Source organism: Gymnoscopelus microlampas (assembly GCF_963454915.1).
Source record: "Gymnoscopelus microlampas genome assembly, chromosome: 20".
NCBI classification, from domain to species: Eukaryota; Metazoa; Chordata; class Actinopteri; order Myctophiformes; family Myctophidae; genus Gymnoscopelus; species Gymnoscopelus microlampas.
The window spans coordinates 21,114,103-21,136,958 of NC_139957.1; positions in this window are offsets into that span (position 1 = coordinate 21,114,103).

Below are 22,856 nucleotides of genomic sequence, written 5' to 3' on the forward strand. Positions count from 1 at the left end.
TGGCCTGTACAGGACACAGAGGTGATTATGTGATAGGCAGTCTGCATAAGCATACTGTGCAGTCTGTCAGGCCCAAACTGTGGGAGTAGTAGCGCGGCAAAATAAACTTTATCTTGAAAGAAAGAAGAAGAAACCCGGAAGATCTATAGTCTACTATAGTCAACACTAAATCGCGCACACATACACACTTTGGTAGGGGTTTGGATTGTGTCGTTACCTTGCCATGATGTAACTCGAAAGGTCACTGAAAATCAACAGAGAGACAAAATGAAACATATATTAAAAACATAAACAAACAGATAATACATATATTACAATATATTAAAAACTGAAGTGATACTCAGGCGTTTTCCTTCTTTCGTGTGTCATCATCAGATGTCCAGCTCAATGACGTGCAGCCACGCCCTCGTCTCAGGTCCCACATCAAAGAGACCGGCCTCCGATGGTGGCCTGTACAGGACACAGAGGTGATGATGTGATAGGCAGTCTGCATAAGCATACTGTGCAGTCTGTCAGGCCCAAACTGTGGGAGTAGTAGCGCGGCAAAATAAACTTTATCTTGAAAGAAAGAAGAAGAAACCCGGAAGATCTATAGTCTACTATAGTCAACACTAAATCGCGCACACATACACACTTTGGTAGGGGTTTGGATTGTGTCGTTACCTTGCCATGATGTAACTCGAAAGGTCACTGAAAATCAACAGAGAGACAAAATGAAACATATATTAAAAACATAAACAAACAGATAATACATATATTACAATATATTAAAAACTGAAGTGATACTCAGGCGTTTTCCTTCTTTCGTGTGTCATCATCAGATGTCCAGCTCAATGACGTGCAGCCACGCCCTCGTCTCAGGTCCCACATCAAAGAGACCGGCCTCCGATGGTGGCCTGTACAGGACAAAGAGGTGATTATGTGATAGGCAGTCTGCATAAGCATACTGCAGTCTGTCAGGCCCAAACTGTGGGAGGAATAGCGCGTCAAAATAAAGTTTATCTAGAAAAAAATAATAAAGTCGGAAGATTTTATTATTTCCGGACCACACAACAGCAAGGCACTCCAGTTCGCTGGTTGAGTAATTTCTCTCCGCTTTGTTTAGGCTTCTGCTAGCGAAAGCTAACACCTACAGCAGTGGCTTGAGTCCATTGTAAGTTGCCATGTAAGTTGTACTTCACTTCACTCTGACCCACTGGTGTTTTCTGCTCTCCATCGGCCAAGTATATGGGACCCTTAGTCCAAGGAGTCATGTCACCTTTTCCCCTTTCCTTCATTGCTGTCCATAGGCCCCGATTAAGCAGTGTGAAGGAGGAGCCAGTGTCCACAATCGCTCTCCCTTTCCAATGTCCTATTGCTACGGGCACCATCAATTGGAGTGATGGCTGCTTTGAGGTTTGTTTAAGTGGGTGAGATGCGGAAAGCTTCAGGGAAAATAATTGCACAGAAGTTACCGTGTTGGCACCAGCCTGGGGACCTTGTCCTGAAAAAGACTGATATCCCTTACTTTTCTTTCCATCATCCGCAAGGGGACGTGTAGCAGGAGCATGTGTGCCCTTGCAACGCCAACAGAACGGTGCTGGAGCTTTGGAAGAAGTGGTTGTATTCACAGTGACTGTGACTTTTACAGCATTATTCTGACTTGTTTTTGGTGTTGTTGTCTGTACTCTCTGGTCATAAACACGCCGATTTTCCCTGTCTTTTGCCAGCTGTTGTCCAAGTCGAACCAACGCAATCCACCGTGTTCACTCCACTGCTTCGCAGCTTGCTTGTGCTGAGGCTGCCAACGTTGGCACAGAGACCTGTACATATAGGCAAAATGTCTAAGGCTTTCGTCTTCACCCTGTACTCGGGTTCGAACTCTCAGCCAATTCGTCCTCATAGACCAACACGCCCAGGTGTTGGTCTCCTGGCCTACTACATCCCACTAGTCTCTGGCAGTGCCATGCAACACATTCCTGAGTGTCACAATGAGTTCCTCATCCAACAGGGGCTGCATGGCGAGAAAGTCACGGCACTTTTCCAAATAACGCAATAGATCTGAGGTGTCCTCACGCTGTCCAAAGGTGGTTAATTGGAGTTTAATGGGAGATTTGCCCATAAATCCTCCTCGCAGGTCACCTTGTACGTTCTCCCGACGTGTACCTCCACCAGTGCGTAGCGTGGACTGCAGATGTTGATGCGCCTTACCAGATGGTGCAGTAGGTGGTATGACAGGAGAACTGGTTTGTAGTGTGGTTTGAACAGCAGTTCCAGCCACTGAAGTAGTGTTAATATTGTTAATATTTCTGTATTCATGGTCTCCAGATTTGTCAAGCATGTTGCTACTGATGATTGAGTGTGTTCCAAATTGTGTACAATATAGTGAGGGAGGTTAACAAAAAAATGTGGACACGGCTGACAAAAGCGCCAAATTTTTTCTACATGCTCTCCATCACCATAAGTTTCATTTTGGAAGGGGAGCCACGTCATCAAGATGGCAGAAGGCGGCCATCTTGGGTTTCAAAGATGTCCACCATGTAATATCTATAAGTGCCAATATCTCGGCTTCAAAGCCACTTAGAAGGTCAATCTTGGTGTCAAAATATACATTTTCTGGGTCAAGGAATGCAATAAAGCGATTGAGAATACCACTAGATGTTTATTTGTGCCAAGATCAAATAAATATGGTAATTCTAGCAACATATTTACATAATTTTCAACTCGGTTAGCAGTCAGACACATGGAGCCTGAAGTGAATTGACATTCAAATTATCTGTCACATTGACAACTGCAAAGATCTGTGCAATTCCAGTGTGCCTTCTTGCATGAGCACCGTGCACCACAACCACGTTTACAACCGCACTTGACCAGTTCATTGCAGGCTTTTGACGCCATCGGTAGAATGCTCCACACAGGAAGCCAGACCTGGTTGTTGTCATCCAATGTCCATCCCCATCCTTCTGGACTCGGTGTCGGCTGCTGGGCCAGTTCAGACGTGGCCCAGATCCCAGACTGGTAGGCAACTCGCTTCACGTGTTGCAACAGTGAATCTTGCGTTGGTGGAATGTGTTCCATCGTTTTGTTCTTCTGGCAGAACAACTCTCGCCGTGCTTCATTGACAGATTCCAAATCACTTGTCTTATCATACATGATGACTGTGAAACGCTCAAGAAGCTGAAAGTGTTGGGCATCTATGGTCACTGAAGTGTATGGATTTTCTGCCATGTAGTTGAAGGCCTGGGTGACCTCAGGGTAGGACTTCCACGCCACCCATGCTGACTTCTTCCCTTTCCCGCAGAATGCTGATGTTGTGTCACAGCCTGTGTAACAGTGGAAGATGGGAAGTGCTGTGGACTTGTCTTTGCCCAGAGCATGGCAGATGGTGTTTATATGAACATAGGTGTAGTTCTTGCCAGTGCCAAAAGCAACCCAGATGTCTGCAGCTGGATACTTGGTGAGCAGGGCATGGAACTTGCCGATGAGGATAACGACAACATCTGTATCCACAGTGCGTATCAAGCAGGTAGAACAGCCATGTTCCAGGGCATCAAGCAGGTGAATCACTATCCTGGTGTCGGCCTCTTCGTGGTTACATGGCAGCATGGAGTGGCTGGTGTCTGTGCCGACCACTGTGATGCCAGATGTAATGAAGACCAGCTTGCCCTCTGGCCAGGCGGTGGATCTTCCCAGAGAGAAAGGTAAAGAGTTCCTGCTTGTTTATAGGATCACGCAGGAAATCTGGCCAATTCCCTGGCAGCTTGTTCTGACCAGCCACCTTCCGTCGTATCCCTTTGCCTCGCTTCTCCCTTGTTAATCTCTCAAGAACAGATTCCGACCTGCGGTGGAATCTGTCGGAGCGGTTCGTCCTAACCAGTGCGCATTGGATACAAGTGGGCGTGCCTTCAGATCAGGAAGTGGGCCGCGCTTTACCCAATCAAATGTAGTGGGCGGGATTCACGTGTCCATCCACCATGATCCACCCTCCCCCCCTCGAAACTAGCCGAAACTAATTTAACAATAGCGTCCTCGGAGCGGACAAAACCACGGAAAGATATTCACATTTTAAATTACTCTTTCATCATAGAAACAAGTGGGCTTATAACCAAAACCATCCATGTTCTCTGGGAGAAGTGGTGTTAGTGTTCCGTGTAGAAATATTGTTAGTGGGAATGAAAACATGGTCGCACCAACCGGAAGTGATGCGCTATAGGCAGACATGAAACCGGTGTTTCCCTGCGCTCTAGTCTAACATTATACTCCTGCCAGACTCCACAGAATATCAGAAAAGCAGAGGTCGCTGTTTTTCATTTTCTGTGGGGTCTGGCTACGCGAGACTACTCCTTTGTTGACTCTTTTATGCTGCTGGTGATGTAAGTATCCCAGACCACATCAACTCTTTTGGAGATCTCCAGGTGTTTCATGATGTGGGGAACAAAGACACAACTGGCATATTCGTCAAATGTGGTAATGTTGGTAGTGGACAGGAAGTGCACCACAGCAGCTCCATCGAGTACTTTGACATCAAACGTAGCTGGAGGTTCTTCTTGTGTCTTCTGTGTCAGAATATTTAGCAGATCTGACTTCTTTCCCAGACGTAGTTTCCCTCTGCCAGATAGAGAGGGAGGGTATGGGTGGTTTTCATGTTTAAAGAAGGTGCTCATGTTCCCCTCTCTGTGTTGCATGGCTATATACACACACACACACACACACACACACACACACACACACACACACACACACACACACACACACACACACACACACACACACACACACACACACACACACACACACACAGAGATGTTGTGCATAATCTAGCCGAAGCATGCATAATTGTGTACATATATTGCCAGAATTGACCAAATTATCTAATATTGGCTGAATTAGTCACTTATTGATATTCCCTATAGTTTTATTGCATTCCTTGTCCCAGAAAATGTATATTTTGACACTAAGATTGACCTTCCAAGTGGCTTGGAAGCTGAGATATTGGCTTTTATAGATATTGCATGATGGCCATCTTTGTAATCCAAGATGGCCGCCTTCTGCCATCTTGATGGTGTGGCTCCCCTTCCAAAATGAAACGTATGGTGATGGAGAACATGTAAAAAAAAAATGGCGCTTTTGTCAGCCGTGTCCACATTTTTCAAAAAACTGGCCTTAAGCTACCTAGCTAATAGGGGCAGAGCAGTATTTACAACCCTCAGAACTTCAGTATGGCGTTTCAATTTCCAGTTCATGCTCACTCATTGCAGTTGAATGTCCATCCGGTTCATTGATCTGATTTATTTCACTTATTGCAGGTGAATTTCCATCCGGTTCATTGATCTGATTTATTTCACTTACTGCAGGTGAATTTCCATCCGGTTCATGTATTTGAGGCTGGTTAGCTTGAGTTGACATTGTTTGAGGGTGGTGGTGGTGGTGATGATTTGTTTGAGGGTGGTGGGTTTGACACCAACACGGGTGCTGAGTTTCTATTTCATCAAAGACCCACAAGTTTCCATCAAACTTTTCCATTTTGAAATTGCAAATGTTCCCTTTTTGATTGCGTTTGAATAAATAAAATTGTTATTTCCCACTGAGCTTGTTTGCACAGTTTTGCTTGTTTGTTCCTTTGTTTGTTGAAAATGATCCGGTTTTACACCTGTGAACTCAGTTGTTTTTGCTTGAGATTGAGGTCCTTTTAAACATCTGGGGTGCCACTTTTTATGTAACGGTTTAGCTTTGATATTACTGTTTGGGGTGCCAGTTAGGCCAAAGCCTAACACAAATTTAGTCCAGTCTGGACAAAAAAAAACACTTTTTTAAAAGCCAACCTTACACAGGATTTAAATGCACAATTAGTAGAACCAAATGAACCTTAAAACCTGAAACCAGGGATTGATTACCCACAAAAGAATACCTTCAACTCAATAAACAACAGAATGAATGAAATACACAGACACAAAAAACCTCAGTTTGACTTTGTATTGTAAAATAATCCCCAATCCAGTCCACAGTTTGTCCAATACCACGCAGTTTAGTGTCAGTTCACAGAGAGTCACTATTCACAACCCACTGTTCCTTCAAAACAGGTTATTCACAAATGTATTGAAACCTTGGTTAACCAAAATGAAATAAAGACAAAATAAAAATGCCCCACGACCTTTACCGTGGTGGCGAACGAATGAATGAGGCAACCAGCTGTATACCGTGTTTGTGTGAGAGGAGGGGGGGGGGGGGGTAGCTCCAGGAATCCACTCCACTTTTTCCGGTGTGCCTGTGTGTGTGTGTGTGTGCGGTTTGGATTGTGTAGTTACCTCGCCATGATGCAACTCCAAAGGTCACTGCAAATCAACAAAATGAAACATATATTACAAAGATAAACAAACAGATATTACATAGATTACAAACAGAAGTGATACTCAGGCGTCCTCTTCTTTCGTGTGTCATCGTTAGACGTCCAGCTCAATGACGTGCAGCCACGACGTCCAGATCCAACCCTAGTCTCCCCCAGGGAGGAACCCCAAATTTTGGAAAGAAAGACTAGTGCTGTTATACCTTAAGATGAACTTAATGAAACAGGCATGATTAGTCAAACAGTGGTACAACTGTCTGCCACTGACTAGAAAAAAATCTTAACAATAATGCATTGCACCTGTGCTGACCTACTGAACCGGGGAATATACCATTTGGGTATATACCATAGGGAATACAAGTGTTGTGGAGAATATAATACCTTGTGAAAGCCATCATTTTGTTATAATTTGAATTTGTAGTTATTTTACAGTAATTTAATAACATAATAATCAATGCTGTAGACATAGATCACATTCATGATTTTATTTTATGAAGCACATGTCTTGTAACTATTCCATTTGGAAAATAGCAAGCAGCATATCCTTTTAATGCTTGCATGTATGATTGAAAATAATGCCATACCTTGCTATACCCAATTGACGCCCCTGATAGACCAGTAGTGGAAAAAGTACTCAAATGTTTTACTTAAGTAAAACAATCAATACTGCAATATAGAAATACGTAAGTAAAACCAGAATTCTAAATTGACTTGAGTAAAAGTAAAAAAGTAATGGCATAAAGTACCAAGGTATATGTACTTAAAGTACCAAAAGTAAAAGTACTCATGCAGAATGTCCCTTTTCAAGTTTTCAAATGCATACAAATCTTTTGAAAATAGTTATAGCCGATCTACAAGCTCATAATGCATCGCGATGCGACACATTGTGAGCTTGTAGATCTGCTATTTTCAAAAGATTTTTATACATTTTGAAAACTTGAAATGGGACATTTCTGCAAAATGAGTACTTTTACTTTTGGTACTTTAAGTACATTTTGATGCCAATACTTCTGTACTTTTAACTCGAGTACATTTTGAATTCCAGACTTTTACTTGCTTTACTTTTACTTCTGCTGCTGGGGCCTTTCAGTAGGCCTGTCATGAGCCTCTAGCTGAGGTTGGCTTGGGGGTCCTCTGGCTACTGAGAACCAGGCATCAACATCTTTAATGAATCCATCTTTATATTTATTGACCTTTGAGAACCAATCATTTTGCCTTTCTTGTTCATCATGTGGAATAAGAGGCATCAAAGAATCATGCAGTGCATTGGAATTTTCAGACAATTTCATCAAGTTGTGTGTAGCGGTCCCCACCGAAAGATATAAGACTTGAACTGATCATGAATTGATTACGATCCAAAGATCAACGTAAGAACTGGCAAGACAGTACAAAAACAAATAAAATACTCTGTTAGTTTCCCATACGTTGTGCAAGAACAACAGGTGGCTATCATAACACTAGCTCACTTAAGCTCCAAATGTAAATAATAGAACATTCAAACTGTACTGAAAGTGCTTTTTAACATGGCTTTGACGATCAGTCAGCATTACTGTAATTACTTTACAATGAATTAAGGCAGATGACTTCGACATCATCACTTATTCTAATAAGTGATGATTTTTTAGCAGTTGTTTTTAACTCATGAAACACTGTTTTTAACCTTTTTCAAGGGCTTATAATGACATGAAATAATGACGTGTTTTTTAACCATAATGTATGAAATACAGTCATATCAAATACCTTCCTTTGCTATGTACAATTCAAACCTTTCATTTTCAACACACTTTACAGAAAGAGTAGCAAACTCAACTCTGGTTTAGTTTGTTCTTATTATCCATAGCACCACATTCCTTTGTTGCAGAAATACATTTCTTTCATTCAAAGTCCTTCAATATACCTTATGCTGAACAAGAGGTAAACAAATCAAGCAATGCATTTTTAGCAATGGTCCTGTCCTTGTATCACTACAAAACACCTGCTTAGCTGCTAAAGTAGCTAACAAAAGTTTGTAGCAACTCACCAATGTTATCAGAAAGGAACGCTTAGCCCTCTGGCAAGACTGAGATGATGGGCAAGGTGTGTGTGCTGTCTTGTGTGGATTCCATATGTATTTAGATTAGTATTAATTTGTTTGGGCTCTGTGACTCTGTCGCTCTCAGTGATCTCTCCTGCAGTGCAGCTGCAGTGCAGGTTGCCAGGTTGGTTCTGTGGGAATAGGGATTCACAGCAGAGAATGTGGCAGAGACAGAGAACGGGCGGGGCAAGTAGTAGAGGGGTGTCATGTGATTGGGGGAATTCATCTGTCAGTCTTCATATCCTTGGCTGGCTATGCGCTTGTAGATATGCTATCTTTGTCGTGAAAATATGTGCAAATTGTTGAATATATATTTATATATTTTTAAGTGAACATTTGTAACTCAAATCTTTGCTTCTGATTTAAAAAATGATGCTATATCAGTGGTTCTCAAACTTTTTCATGTCAAGGACCCCCAAAGTGATATGTATTTGAACACGGACGTAGGGGAGACCATGTTGTTCCAGGGACCCCCGCCTAGAAGCAAAGATTTGAGTTACAAATGTTTGCTTTAAAAGAATATACATATTCAATACATATATTTTTTTAATAGCAGTTCTACTTGAGCTCAGAATCATGGTCAGTGAGCTCAGTTCGGGGCTCTCCCCCAGGCTGGCAGAGGGAGAGTAGTGCCCAGGATTACAGCTTAGTCAATTGGCACTGGGTGAAAAAAATGGGATACAAAAATCGTGGGATAAAAAGAGAAAAGAAAGTGTATTTGAAACAAAACATTAAACAGATCACTAATAGGCTTACACACCTAATTAACACTCAGTGATGTTTGTCATTTTTTTATAATACTTTTCAATCTGTATTTCATGAACCGATAACAAACCAAGCTAACCGTATAAACTCAACACAATATTAGTCCGGCCGTTTCGAGCAAAAATCGTACACTTTACGATAAAAGCATGACATTTGGCACACCGTTAGGGCATGCCATAAGGAACATTTTTGGCTATAGGGCCATCGCAGTTTTGTCCTGTGGTAACTATGGCAGCCATTTCCCAAAATGGCCGCCACCTGCTGTCATTTTACCAATAACTCAGGTGCTAGACCACCTAGGATCTTGATTCTGGTGACTAATCCTAAATTTTCAAGGATGAGGAATACAGTGGTACTATTTACAACATGCTACTACCTAACTACATATATCTGGCATTCAGTTAATTAGATAATTGTAAACCCCTCAAAATATGTAATGATGTAGTACAGTAGCCTACATGTTTTCAAACTGACACGTGAGAGTCAAGAATGCAGTACTTCACTGTTTTCACTCTTTTATTAGTAGTAGTATTGCATAATTATTTTAAATGGACTATAGACCCCTTAACAGACGACGTCATACTGGCTGCGTGCAGCCAGTATGCGCGCAACGAAACCCATTATATCAGGTCTCGTTAGGACGCGTCTCACTAGCCAACACACACAAGAGGGGGTTGGGGTGTGCTGAAACCAGTGCACCCCGAAACAGGTTGGGAATTGATTGCGTGAAACAATCACCTGTGCGTCCAGGCTCAATGTTAGTAAACAAATAATTGGTCTATAAGACACAACAAAGACAGAGTACTCATGAGTCATAGCCTAATGGCATATAGACCAATTATTTGTTTACCAACATTGAGACTGGACGCACAGGTGAATGTTTCACGCAATCAATTCTCAACCTGTTGTTTTGGGGTGCGCTGGTTTCAGCACACCCCAACCCCCTCTTGTGTGTTGGCTAGTGAGGTGCGTCCTAGCGAGACCTGATAGAATGGGTTTCATTGCGCACATACTGGTTCCGCACATAATGGTTCTTAGCAGTGTGACGTCGTCTGTTAAGGGGTCTATTCAATAAAGCCAGATAATCTACACAATGTTAGTTGCACAGTCCACCACAGTAGCAAAGGGTAGTACACTGAAGTGCTGCCTTAACACATCTGCATTGTCCACTGCATCCCTTTTTGCAACCACAGCGGAAGAGTTCCCGACAGGCCAGGCTCGCTTCTGTGTGGTCCAGTGCACTTCCCATCCTCCTGTCAAAATTAGAATCAGATTTATTGTCAGATCACAGGTTTACAAGTGTAAAGAAGTGGATTAAATTATTTGCATTCACCTGTCTCCTTCCTCTTCCACCCCCATTCACCTGGGGATGGGAGTTCAGGGGCTGCAACCATCGCCTGTCCCCAGCAGTGGCCAGCTTGGTAGGCTGCCCTCTTAGTATGTTGAATCAGTGCAGCTCGTGTTGGGGGGAGTCCATCAATTGTTCTGCTCTTCTAGGTGAATAGCTGCTTCCGTGCCTGATTCACTGATGCCTGGCCGCTAGTATGGTCATAGAGCAATACCACAAATGGTCAGTATCATTATCATGGTCAGTATCATGGTCAGTATAATGGTCTCATGGTCAGTACCAAGGTCAGTACTGTGGTCAAATGCATTAATCTGTGGGGCTATTTGCCCTTGTTTAAGGAGAATTAAGGAGTCAAGGCATTTCTTCTCCTCAGTTGATTTTATTAAGGAGAGAAGATAATTACTTACATGGTTACACAGGACAGGTCATGGCAGCTTTCAGCAGGAAAAGAGAGAGAACTCAGCTCAGAGTGGATATTTATACCCAGTGTCTATGCACATGCATGCTGTTCCTATAGGTTTGTGCATGTGGTGTGTGTGCTCTGAACCAGATGTCTAAACAGTGTGTATCCTATGTGTGTGTGTGCATGTATGGATGTACTTCAGTGTGCACGTAGGTATGTGTGTTACATCCTCTTGTTTGTGTATGTGTGTGTGTGTGTGTGTGTGTCCATTGTGCAGAAGAGCAACACCCCAAGATCCTAGAGGTCAGCTAAGGTCAGATGCCCTCTGGGAAGCATCCTTTGAACTGGACATCTAGTGTTCTCTGGAATGTGCTGTAGACCACTCAATATCAGCCTCATGTCTCTGTGTGTGTGTGTTCAGATTGGCTCTATAAGTCCATAAATGTGTATCAATATTTACCACATTCCCCCCTACGGAGGGCCCAAAAGGTCCTTCGTAAACAAGGGTACAATGAAGAAAATCAAACACAAGTAAGAAAACCATACTTCAAAAACATACTCCTCAAAAAGACAGAACTCATCACATCACAACATCTCATTGGCCCCCCTTGATAGACAAAGTACTGTGACACAATCAGACCAACATAAAACAGGCATTAAGATTACACAGTATTGTCATAAGGTGATTCACATTCAATTTCAAAATAAAACTAGACAAACTGTTTCACAAATCATGCAAGAATATCAGTATTTAGAAACGTGTCGGCTTACGATCACTGCGTAGCCATGGATCACATGACGCTCGTCTGACGATAACCGGCAACACTGGAACTTATTTCCCAATAAAACAAGCTTAAAAAGAAAACAACTCAGAAAATCTTATTCACAGAAAATACATAGGATGCTCACGTCGCATCGAAATGCATTCCCCTTCCAATCAGTGTGCAGGTCTCTCTGTTCCTTAAACTCTGGGAAAAAATGTTAAACATATTCACAACATCACAATGAACCATGTGCTCTCTAGGGACTTTCTACCCTTTCTAGTCACCATGTCCATATGTACTCAACAACAAAAATAAAAAACTCCACATTTAATACAAGAGACCAGAGAGTGAAAAATAATCCTTCACAACACTGCAATAAAACGGCAGCCAAACACTCCGCAGTTTAAATCACCATTATCACAAACATATAACCAACATACATTCAACAAAACACTAGTTGATACAGCTTCGTCGTCACTCACTTACAGAACAATAGATCTGCTGGTTTGTGTGTAAAAACTCTCCCCAATCTTCAAATTTAGGACATGTAAGATAATACATCTGTTTGTACTTTAAATCTCTGTTTTCCAAGGCCAAGAGCTTCCGAACCTCTGTCGGACCCGCTCAATTGAAATGTTAAAATGCCAGAGGTTAGGCCATAAAAACAAATAATCTTCACATTCGTGGCAAATACCTTGTTGACTCTTTTTATTACACATGTCAACTTTCCTCTAATACTCCTCATGTCAATTTAGTCAACTAAATATCAACAAACATATAACATCAACAAACAACCTGTTGAAAAGACAGACAAACATTGAAACATGTTAAACCTTCCATCCAGTCCACAAACACAAAGTCCAGTCACACGGAGCAGAGATGGATCCTGTGGCATAGGCAAAGAATGGGTGGGGGCCATCTGTGCCCCTCAGTGCTGAGTGCTGTTCCCTGGTTGCATCCTTGCTGCAGCTGTCTGTGCAGCTAGCAAGCCAACATGCTGCTGTCCTCTGTCCATACTACTCTGAAGTTTTCCTGTAACCCTCTTTTTACTTCTTTTCTTCCATGTCGTCACAGGGGTTGATGCTGTGAGGTTCCATCGTAGATCTGTTGAAGATCAGGTCTTGTCAATTTTCCATAGCCTGCTCCTCTGGTGCATCTGTGTAGGAAGATGGTCTGCATCTGGTCCGGATGAGCTTTCAAAAAAATGTTCTTCCCAAAAGAAAATCACAGCTTGTACTCCTCTTCTCAAGTTCTTCTCGTGTGGAACGGTCACAGACACTCCAGTGTCCAGCACTGTAGTCTAAAAAAGACCAAACCATTTACACGTCCTGGCTGGTTCGCCAAATGTAGTAAAAGTTGCATAGAAGAAGTTGAAAGGTCCAGACCAGTAATGTTCCTCAAGTCGATTTATTGAACAAAACAGAGTACAGAGCACATGTCAGCCTTGCTGCTACATGGTGTGGCCGGAACAGAACAGAGCAAGAAGAAGAAGGGCAAGGAGGGAAGGGACAAGAAGGGACGGTTTCTTTGTCCACACAGTATTTATAGGCAGACTTCACATGTGTGTGTATGTACTTGCATACATTGGATGTGCACGGAGCTAGGTGTGTGTGCTACATCTCCTCTGTGTGTGTGTGTGTGTGTGTGTGTGTGTGTGTGTGTGTGTGTGTGTGTGTGTGTGTGTGTGTGTGTGTGTGTGTGTGTGTGTGTGTCCATTGTGCAGAAGAGCAACACCCCAAGATCCTAGAGGTCAGCTAAGGTCAGATGCCCTCTGGGAAGCATCCTTTGAACTGGACATCTAGTGTTCTCTGGAATGTGCAGTAGACCACTCAATATCAGCCTCATGTCTCTGTGTGTGTGTGTGTGTTCAGATTGGCTCTATAAGTCAATAAATGTGTATCAATATTTACCACAGTACCATGATCAGTATCATGGTCAGTATCAAGGTCAGTATCATGGTCAGTACCATGGTCAGTATCAGTACCATGGTCAGTATCATGGTCAGTATCATGGTCGGTATCATGACCAGTATCATGGCCAGTATCATGGTTAATTATGGTCAGTACCATGGTCAGTATCAGCACCATGGTCAGTATCAGTATCATGGTCCATACCATGGTCAGTATCATGGTCAGTACCATGGTCAGTATCAGCACCATGGTCAGTATCAGTATCATGGTCCATACCATGGTCAGTATCATGGTCAGTACCATGGTCAGTATCAGCACCATGGTCAGTATCAGTATCATGGTCCATACCATGGTCAGTATCATGGTCAGTACCATGGTCAGTATCATGGTCAGTTTCATGGTCACCATGATACTGACCATGATATTGATATGATACTGACCATAATTAACCATGATACTGGCCATGATACTGGCCATGATACCGACCATGATACAGACCATGATTCTGACATTAAACTGACCATGATACTGACCATGATACTGACCATGAAACTGACATTCTACAGACCATGATAAGTACATGATATTGACATTATACCGACCATGATACTGACCATCATACTTGCCAGGAAAAAACAATTTGAGCCGTTATTGTCTCCGCCAGGTTGAAAGGCATGGCGAGAGAGTATGTTTTACCCCTGTCCGTCCGTCCGTCCGTGTGTCTGTCTGTGAACAGCTAATCTCTGGCACCGTTAGCCCGGTTTATTACTGTAAATGGTCAGTATCAGTACCATGGTCAGTACCATGGTCAGTATCATGGTCGGTATCATGACCAGTATCATGGCCAGTATCATGGTTAATTATGGTCACACACCTGTGGATTATTATACCAGGAAAAATGACTTGGACTTATGAGGAATCATACCAGCGGAAAAAAAAACCTTCAGGTGTACAGTTTGTGACAAAAGCTTTAGTCAAAATGCTAATCTTAAAAAACACATGTTGATACACACAGGAGAAAGGGTTTTAAATGTACTCTTTGTGGCAAAAGCTTTAGTCAAAATGCTAAAGATTACTTTTTGTTGCTCTCCTTCATGGAGCTACTTGCGGATTATACCAGGGTCAGTCCACCCTTAGGTGAACACGCACTGACCCTGCACCTTAATCCCCATGTATAATGCACAAACTTTTTTTGATTTTTCATTATTGCGCTCTTTTTCTCTCTAAGCACCTTAGCGTCTATAAGTATATCATGCACAGTATACATACATTGCTGCTATGCTCAGGCACCTTAGTTTGTCTCTTATTTCAGGTACTTTGTAAATATGTAGATAACTTGTTTTTGGCCTTCTATTGTTCTCTGTTGATCTCCTTCCCACTTAACCCCCTACCCCTCTTCTTTTTCTCTCTCCCCACTCTTCTTTCTACGGAATTTAACGTTGCGATGGGAGTGTTGTACAAAAACGAATTTCACCCACTTGTTTACCTTGTAAACCTGTGATGTGACAATAAACCTGATTCTGATTCTGTCAGTACCATGGTCAGTATCAGTACCATGGTCAGTATCAGTATCATGGTCCATACCATGGTCAGTATCATGGTCAGTATCAGTACCATGGTCAGTACCAGTATCATGGTCAGTACCATGGTCAGTATCATGGTCACCATGATACTGACCATGATATTGATATGATACTGACCATAATTAACCATGATACTGGCCATGATACCGGCCATGATACCGACCATGATACTGACATTAAACTGACCATGATACTGACCATGAAACTGACATTCTACAGACCATGATACGTACATGATATTGACATTATACCGACCATGATACTGACCATCATACTTGCCAGGAAACAACAATTTGAGCCGTTATTGTCTTCGCCAGGCCGAAAGGCATGGCGAGAGAGTATGTTTTACCCCTGTCCGTCCGTCCGTCCGTCCGTGTGTCTGTCTGTGAACAGCTAATCTCTGGCACCGTTAGCCCGGTTTATTACTGTAAATGTATTACATTATGAGCAGTTATTACATTATGAGTTGCTACAGCAACTCATAATGTAATAACGGCTCATAATGTAATAAACTAAATGTAATAAAAGCTCATAATGTAATAAACTAAATGTAATAAAAGCTCATAATGTAATAATGAGCTCATAATGTAATAAAATCATGAGCCCATAATGTAATAATGTGTTACATTAAGAATCTTGCGTAGCCACTCATAATGTAATAACACTGCATAATGTAACCAGAAAAAGTGCTCCTCGGGGCACAGGTCTCCGCCAGGTCAGGGAGGTTATTGTGGCCTCCTGGTGGCGCTATAATAGGCCAATGTGAAAAGGGTCTATTTCTTCTTAGGCCTTTCAATCGGACACTGTATTCATGATTTGAGGCATTTTGTTCAAAACGAACCAATCCTGCAAACTTTGGAAGCCAATCTTAGCCAATCAGGATAGAATATAAAAAATCGAGAGAGACCCGTGTTGATCACATGACTATATAGATACTGTGTACCGATTTGCATGAGGTTTGGACAAAATCTGTAGGAGTGATATCCAAAAATGTGTTTTGCACAAATCGGCCTCCTGGTGGCGCTATAACAGGACAATCTGAAAATTTTGGGGCAGATGTTCGGGTTTGGCATCCAGGGAGTGTGTTTGCACAGTTTTGCAGCGGCCGGGCTAACAGACACACGGACAGACACACGGACGGACGGACACACGGACGGACAGGGGTGACCATGATTAATATGATGTAACACTTCACTTTTCTCAACAATATGAGACATTACTACATTATGAACTTTTATTACATTATAAGCGGCCACGCGAGATTTATAATGTAACACATTATTACTGTAGTAACTGAGTAGTACCACTGTGATATGCCTGCCACCTCCCGCTTGTGGAGGAGGCAGGAGGAACCCCTAAACCTTATACTGTTCAACTTCCCTTAAACAGGAACAATTATTTTACTAGAGGCAGTTTGTGGAAAAATATAACAACTTTATTACCATAAAATTACAAAACACATCACTGTCTATTACAAACTAGGACAACAATTAAGGTATTTAAGGCAAGGTATTTAGTATTAAAATGGCAATCTAACAGTTACCTCTCACATTATAAGGAAGGGCGGGTGCACACAGTGAATACCAAAATAACTAGGGGAAAAGAAAAGGGGACAGGCCTCAAAGAAATTATGCAATATAAATACAAAACTCAAATACAAAACATGCAGTGCCAGGTTATATGAATACACACCAATAAAACCAAAGGGGTCCCCAGTGCAGTCCCAAGCTGAGAGGAGAGCCGTGTGCAGCAGGGCGGACCCGGCCTTGAACAGGGTTACACGAATTAAACTGTAACAGAGAAACAGTTAAAATATGCCAATATGGATAAATGTTAAAACCTATGCCTACAGTGTACCTTGGCTAGATGGCTCAAACAAACAAAACAAAAAGAGTAAATTAACAGTGGAAAACAGTGGCCGGTGTGGTCCCTTTAAGGAGACAAACAAAACGCATTAGTTGCCAGCCCTAGTATCACACTATAAAACATCTTATCACTCAAACAGAGAGCGTCTCCTTTGAAACCCCAATGGTTCTAATCAGCCCCCCGCCCACAGGAGTGGCCCAATTCTCTCACAACTTGCTACAAAAATCCCTCATGAAAAACTATATAATCTCCTACCTTTCATTTTCAACCTTCACATGTGTCTCCTTCTCTAATAATCAAAAAGTGCTATATATTTCATCTCGCAATTTACTTCCGGATGGTTCGTTTTGCACTTTTTTTGCCACATCGGTCACGGGAAAGAAATAAGCGCTGCCGTGGTCTATGGAAACGAGCCCAAAAGTGCACCCAAATAAGCCCAAAATCGCTTATACAAACAGTCAGACCTGGCAACGCAGCCTACGCCAATCATGCGTGAGAGATCTACAAGCTATGGGGCAGAGACGCCACCGTATCTTAGCAACAACTACAGCGCTCACTCTCATTGGTCGTGTCACGCTAAGAGCAGTCTCCAGACAATGGCATCGCAGACAGCTTGCTGTTACTGCTGACAGCAGTGTAGCCATCACAGTTAGTCCCAGCGACGACGGACAGGGCGCTGTGATAGCTGCCATGTCGCTAACGCTAACGTGGTTGTCATGCCTGCAGCGGCTGTGCAATCACTTTGTCAACAATGCACGTTCGTGTGGTGAATGTCAATATTGCTGCTCAGTTAGTCCATTGTAGATGGTGTATGTTTGTGTGTGTCTTCTGGAGAACTATGTAGCTCCACAGCAACTACAGTAACTAACGTAATGGCAGGACCGCCCCGTGCAACGCATGTTAGGCTGCATTATGGTCATGTAGTAATTTCAGATAATTTCGCTCCGATTACAGCAGTGCTTATCAACCCTTTCACGCCCCCCCCCCCCCCCAAATAAACGTACTTGATCTGGGGACCCCCCCATTCTGTTTGACTCCGTTCCACAAGTACATATTGTGAAAATAGCCGATCTACAAGCTCAAAACGCCTCACGTTGAGAGGCTTTGTAAGCTTGTAGATCGGCTATTTTCTACATGACTGCCTCTTTCTTACATTCTTTGACAATGTGGCCCATGTTTTCATAGTATAGTTTGTTGACTACTTTTGTTGCAGAAATGCTCATTTCCTTTACTTTCCTTTTTTTATTGTCTCCGCCAGGCCGAAAGGCATGGCGCAAGACTATGTTTCACCCCCTGTCCGTCCGTCTGTGATAGCTAATCTCTCACATCGTTGACTTGATCGCAGCAAAATAACAGCCCGATGAGTCAGTGAGAGCTGGATAAACGAGGTAAAATGTGTCAAAAGGAGTCTGTACGGCTGTCGATAAATGAACACATGACGTCGGTGGGAGAGGAGATATTGTGTCTTTTGGGCAAACAGCAGCGTCGTGCTGATGTTTGTTGTGTGAAGCAGCTTAATGTCAGAGTGTTTGTGTTGGAGCGCCTCAGTGCGGCTGCAGAGTTCATGTGCAACCTCTTCCAGAGAGAGACAGAGACACTAGAAACTCTGCTGGGGAAAAAAAACACTGCTGGGCATTGACTTTCATATGGACATTGATCTACACACTGCAGGTATATCTGCTACACACACAACATCAAACTACACACTGCAGGTATGATGCAGCGTTTGCATTACAGCCAGCATGCCAGCGTAGTTCCCATATGGTTTCAAGGTGGGCTAAACCATATGGACCCCATGTCAGCAATGTCAGCGGCATCCACTTCAGTCCCAACTGCGATGCTCATGCAGGCTATAAGTAGCTTCTACCTGGCCCTTAGGTGGGCCCCAACTACCCATGTTTATGTGGGACCAATGCGGGTCCTACCTGGGTTTGCCCATGCAGGCTTTAACTGGGTTCTACCTGGGCCCTAGGTGTACCCTAACCAACCACAGTGCAGTGCCCATCGCTCCAATTGTTGTGACGTCAGGGCTCTCAATACTGCACATTGGTGGAGGAGGAGGGGCCGCAGGGCGACCGCACACATCGCTGAACCAATGGTAGCCCACGGATGTTTCCTCTGGGGATTTACAATCTGCCCCTCTATGCCACATATCATCCGCACTACAGGGTCTTCACTGACCGAGCCACGGCCCCACTGACCCTCATGACGCTACGCCACTTATATGAGTTGCCAAGTGGCCGCGGGCGCTACGTGGGCGTGGCCGCGGGCTAGACGCGAGCCCCCGCGTAGCGGGGGCGAGCTTCTAGTTATATTCAAATCATTAAAAGAACAAAACAGCTTAAAACCTACTTTGTGTTGCAGTAATGGTGCACACAATGCAAGGCCAAGGCGAGGGGGCAACCTCAACACCAGAGCTGCTGTATAAAAGACAGTGATGTTACAAACTAAAATACACTAAAATCCACAAAGAGGCAATGCATAAAATGTATACTGCTTTACCCGTGTCTCCAGGTAGGGCAGATAGAACAGACACCACCAGGAGGTCACTTCATTTGTAAAACTGAAATAATAAATAAATGCATTAAAATAAGATAATAAAACACAATGCTGTTGGCTAAATTAAAGTGCTAAAGAGAATGGGAAGCCTCCATGTGCTCAACAGAAAATAGGCAACCAAACAAACAAAAGCCAGTAGTAACATGTGCTCAAACAATAAGCTAAACATTAGCATGAGCTACAACAAACAAAAGGGTCGCACAAAGTAGCAGATCTACAAGGTTCAGTTTTTGGCCTACCATGTGTTCTCCTTCTCCCTGCATGAACCATGCTGCCTACAGCAGAGACAAATGGCTCTCTACTGGGAGGAGCTGGCTTTTATACTTCCTGGTCATATGACCAGGTCAGGTGCAGTGGGTGCACCAGTCACCTAGATTCCCACATTACATTATAGAAAAATCTGTTATTACGTTATGCGCTAATTCTTTTATTACATTATGAGCTGATTATTACATTATGAGTTTTTATTACATTTAAATTATTACATTATGAACCATTATTACATTATGAGCCGTTATTACATTATGAGTTGCTACAGGGACCCAAAAAAAAGTCACTACAAAGTGCTACCAATCAACTCTAAATTGCCTGAAACATACTCCTAACAGGTTTTTGGGGGGACGATTTTGGCCTCCACACTTTTTCGGATTTAACTTTCGTTTCGGTAGTGACCAACTTTCGTTTCGGTAAATGGTGAAAAAAAAGTTAGAAATCCCATGGGAGCCAGATGCCGAGTATCCTGTGTTGGGATTCAATCCCATGACCTTGTGGTCTGAAGTCAAGAGCTCTTCCAACTGAGCCACACAAGCACACCAAGCTCTATAAATTGACATTACATGAACGTGATGGGTCATTCCCCCAAATTAATTAAAGGAATTTAGCTCATGCACTTTACAAGTGGACTTACAGCCAAGAACACAGTAGTCTATCCCTATTACTGCACTAGACCCCAGGGAGACAGACACATGCTGATTTGCCATTTCCAGGATTTGAGTCTTGAGTCCCAAGACTCAATACCCAAAAGAGTCTTGAGTCGAACGCATTAGATCAAGTAGACATCAAATTTCTCTTTTGGGTCTTAAATCCCAAGACTCAAGGCCCAAAAGAGAAATTTGACGTCTACTTGGATCTATTGCGTTCGACTCAAGACTCTTTCGGGTCTTGAGTATTGGGACTCAAGGCCCAAAAGAGAAATTTGATGTCTCTTACAGGTTGTAACCATCAAAAAGTCAGACCTCGTCGCAAAAACACGCTGATGAGATTACTGGAAATGTATCAAGAAATAGCAGTATACATTCCCTCACTTCAATAAATCAAAGATATGATTGTTATTAACTAACTACCATAAAGAACATAATGTAAAGCAGGCTAAAATAATTATGTCAACAAGGCAGGGATGTTAGCTGGTATTATTATTATTATTATTATTATTATTAATATCACTGATATGCAGCCACAGCCATTCATGGCTAGTTCCTTGAGTTTTTGATATGCAAATCACAATGGCAGTATTTGATTGTTATGTGAAGGTGGGGGGTTCTTTCTGAAAGAACTCTGTCTAGCTAACCTTTCACAGAAAGAAATGTAAAAGTGCTGGAGTATTTCAACTTAACTGTACTAATTGAGGGCTAACATACAAATGAGTACAGTAGTTTACTAATCTAAGGCACAATTACAACATGTGGCCGGGTGGTGTGGTGGTCTAAGCGTCAAACTCTCAGTGCAGAGATTCTATGTTCAAATCCCAATTCTCTTATAGGTCAGTGCTGGAGTATTTCAATTTACATTGACTGCTTTGAGGACAGTCAGGGTATGATTATACAATATCAACAGATAAGATAAATAATGAATTAAGTGTTTTTAACTATATACTTTATTGGCGAAAAAAGTAGTCCGTGGTTGCTTGAAAAAGTAATGTCTCAAGCGGGAGACGAACCCAAACTCCCAAAAGTAAAGGACTGGAAGTCTAATGATAAACAAGGTGCGCTACTGAGGCCGACGCTGCAACATGGTATTTGTGCTCCATTAGAATGTGACTCACACGCACGCGAAACCAGGGAGCCAGAGTGCATGCTGACATGCTGATTTGCCATTTCTAGGATTCGATCGCATGACCTTGTTGTTCAGAGTCAAGAGCTCCTCCGACTGAGCTACCCAGACTAGAAATATTGTACATCGACATTGCATGAACGTGATGGGTCATTCCCCTACAATAATTAAAGGCACATTGACATGAACGTGACGGGTCATTGCCCCAAAATAACACCCTATGACCCCAGGCTACAACACTGATGATACGTCCCAGTTGCATCCATGTGATGTTTTTCCTCATTAGTAATTCTATTTATAGTGGCTCATAGGAATAGACTATGTGACAACCAGGAATAGTTTGGTGACCACAGGAGAGACTGGTGACAGCCGGAATGTAGACGGCATCCCGGGAGCAGTATGGGTTGGCGCCCCATGTTGTGTTTTCCGTGAGGAAGAAGCCCAACAAACCCGCGGTGAGGACTTTAGGAGGGCCATTCAATCAATCCGCAAGTGGAGCCTGCAGTACCACCACGGCCCAAGGAACCATCACGCCAGAAGGAAATGTTTGGCTCGGGGCGGTGCAGCGGATCTGGCGCAGCGCTCAGGTCCTGGACCTGGTGAGACGAAGGAGGAGCCCGGCCAGGTGTCAACCCACAGAGCCTAGTCCCTCCATGTGCCAGCCTCCCCGAGTCCCGGCAGAGTACTTCCGGAGAAGCGGACTGAGTGGCCCTGTCTTGCCCTGTAGGACTGACCGTGGGTAGCTACTGGGACGTAAGTCGGGGCTTGATCAACCCTGGCTGGGTCACCTGGGTGAGGGTGTATGTTGCGAGACCCGAAACACCCTATGACCCCAGGCTACAACACTGATGATACGTCCCAGTTGCATCCATGTGATGTTTTTCCTCATTAGTAATTCTATTTATAGTGGCTCATAGGAATAGACTATGTGACAACCAGGAATAGTTTGGTGACCACAGGAGAGACTGGTGACAGCCGGAATGTAGACGGCATCCCGGGAGCAGTATGGGTTGGCGCCCCATGCTGTGTTTTCCGTGAGGAAGAAGCCCAACAAACCCGCGGTGAGGACTTTAGGAGGGCCATTCAATCAATCCGCAAGTGGAGCCTGCAGTACCACCACGGCCCAAGGAACCATCACGCCAGAAGGAAATGTTTGGATCGGGGCGGTGCAGCGGATCTGGCGCAGCGCTCAGGTCCTGGACCTGGTGAGACG